Source organism: Eriocheir sinensis, chromosome 24 (genome assembly GCF_024679095.1).
Source record: "Eriocheir sinensis breed Jianghai 21 chromosome 24, ASM2467909v1, whole genome shotgun sequence".
Classification (NCBI taxonomy): Eukaryota; Metazoa; Arthropoda; class Malacostraca; order Decapoda; family Varunidae; genus Eriocheir; species Eriocheir sinensis.
In genome coordinates, this window is record NC_066532.1 from 18,535,127 (window position 1) to 18,537,626 (window position 2,500).

General features: G+C 44.7%; 2 protein-coding genes across 3 annotated transcripts in view; both read left to right on the top strand.

The window, feature by feature from the left end:
* LOC127003009 (forkhead box protein O-like) overlaps window positions 1-2,500 on the top strand; it is a 111,846-nt gene that overhangs the window by 76,512 nt on the left and 32,834 nt on the right. The window lies entirely within an intron of this gene.
* The window catches only part of LOC127003010 (uncharacterized), an 80,571-nt gene that overhangs the window by 868 nt on the left and 77,203 nt on the right, over window positions 1-2,500 (top strand). For both annotated transcript variants that reach the window (XM_050869367.1, XM_050869366.1), the window contains exon 1: window positions 1-681. This exon is cut by the window's left edge and continues 868 nt beyond it. The gene's annotated coding sequence lies outside the window, so the exon portion shown is untranslated. The remainder of the gene's footprint in view (window positions 682-2,500) is intronic.

Genomic DNA, 2,500 nt, shown 5'->3' on the forward strand with positions numbered 1-2,500 from the left:
TTATTGATAGAGAATTTAATACAGATAGATAAGGAAAGAAGTGTGTGTGTGTGTGTGTGTGTGTGTGTGTGTGTGTGTGTGTGTGTGTTCGTGTGTGTGTGTTCCCCGCTCCCTTCTACATCAAGTACCATTCCGTCATTATCTCGAGACAGTATTTCGAAGCTCCGACACATTCACTGACACCTCAACTCCCTCTCTCCCTCCTTCTTTCCTACCTCCCTCCCTCCCTACCTCCATTTCTGCCGCTAGATGTCTCTGTTATAAAATTTTGCTTAAGGGGTAACAATTATATATTTTTCTTATCGTTTATTTATGTTATTTTCGTCTAATATCACTTGGAAAATATACAAACTTATTATTATTTTGTTTTTCTTCGTATTCGTAACGTGTAGATTTGGTTAGGTTATCGGCGCATTCGTAAAATAAGACATATATATCGAACCTTCAAGACCCCGTTTTCTATAATCTTTCCACGGTGAAAAAAGGAAAAAAAAGAGTTGTCAGTTTGCGTCTGTGTCGTGCGGGGAGGTTGTTGCGGCTGCGTGTGACCTGTTTGTGTGTGTGTGTGTGTGTGTGTGTGTGTGTGTGTGTTATCCGTCGCTGTGAGAAGCTGTGGACGTATTTCTGTGTCTCCAAGAAGGTCCGGTAGCCAGGAAGGGGAGGAATTTGCTGTGTTAAAAGGTAAATACGAGTTAATAATAGGTTGATGTAGATAATGGTGATTGATTTAAGGGTTGAGCAATTTATAAAGTAGAATAATTGATCGTTGAACTGATAAAGAGTTGAATTGACAGTTGAATAGATGAAAGATTGAATTTATAAAGGGTTGAACATTGATACAGAGTTGAACAATTGATGAGGAAGAGGAGAAGGAGGATAGTGATGATGATGATGCTTGGGTTGAACGATAGATGATGATGGTGATGGTGGTTGTTTAAAGGGTTGTACTAGAGATAAGTGGTAGTGGTTGCCTAATGGTTGTTTGGTGGTTGGGTTAAAGGGCAAGGGAAGGAGGGAGGGATGGGTTACTGTTGTTGTTTTTTTTGTTGTTATTATTGTTTTATTTGTTACTATTGTTAATACTGTTGTTTTTGTTTGTCTTTAATTTTAATGTTATTGTATTTTTTTTTTTTTTGGTACGTTATAATTAGTCTTCTGTTAGTTATGGTAGTTAAATGGCGCTTACTACTACTACTACTACTACTACTACTACTACTACTAAGCGATTACTTACGACAATGAAAACTTAACTATCTATTGCCTATTCTCTCTCTCTCACCCACCACCACCAACCCACACCACCACCACCAAAATCACCTCCCCCTCCACCCACCCCCCATTAACACCCCCCAATTACCCCCCCCCCCCCAAGTTATGGTACCATTATCCCGGGCCATCTGAGCGCATTATGACCTCTAATGAGTTGTGACAGAAAGACGCCTTGCCCATTAGCGGCCCGGCGTGGGTTAGCGCTCTCTTGGCCCGCCGGGACTAATTTGATTGCCCCCATTTATACCTGCAGCCACTCCCGGTGTCCTTATGCCGCCGCCTCCCTTAACCGCCTACCTCAACCTGCTCCTTACCTATTCCCTTGCCTTGCCTTGCCTTGCCCTACCTTACCTTACCTTGCCTCACCTTACCTTGTCTTACCTTACCTTACCTACCGTTTTGAATTTTTCCTCCACCTACCTTTGCCTTGCCTTGCCTTGTCTTGCCGTGCCTTACCTTACCTTACCTTGCCTTGCCTTGCCTTGCCTTGCCTTGCCTTGCCTTGCCTTGCCTTCCGTTTTGAATTTTTCCTCCGCCTACCTCAACCTGCTCCTTACCTATTTGCCTTACCTTACCTTACCTTACCTTACTTACCGTTTTGAATTTTTGCTCTGTTCACTGTTATTTTTTATGTAATACCTTTTTTTTTATTTCCTGCTCCTTACCTTAATCTCCTACCTTAACCCACTCCTTACCTACCTACCTACCTGCCTATCTACGTAGTGTTTTGCGTTTCTTTCCTTCTTTCACGTTTTTTTTTACCTTCGAACTTTCCTTAATTTTCCTCTTGCCTACATAAGGGAAGGGAAGGAAAGGGAGGGGAAGGGAAGGGAAGGAAAGGGAGGGGGTGGGAGGGGAGGGGAAGGGAAGGGAAGGGGAGAGAAGGGAAGGAAAGGGAGGGGATAGGATGAGATGGAAGGGGAGAGAAGGGAAGGGATGGGATGGGATGGGATGGGAGGGGAAGGGGAGGGAAGGGAGGGGAGAGGATGGGATGGAAGGGGATGGGAGGGGAAGGGAAGGAAAGGGAGGGGATGGGAGGGGAAGGGAAGGGAAGGGAAGGAAAGGAAAAAGAGGGAATGGGAGGGGAAGGGGATGGGAAGGGAAGGAGATGGGAAGGGAAGGGAAGGGAAGGGAAGGGAAGGGAGGAGAAGAGAAGAGAAGGGAAGGAAGGGGAAGGGAGAAAAAGGAGGGTACCAATCGTTTACCTTAGATTTCCCTTTTCCTTAACTTA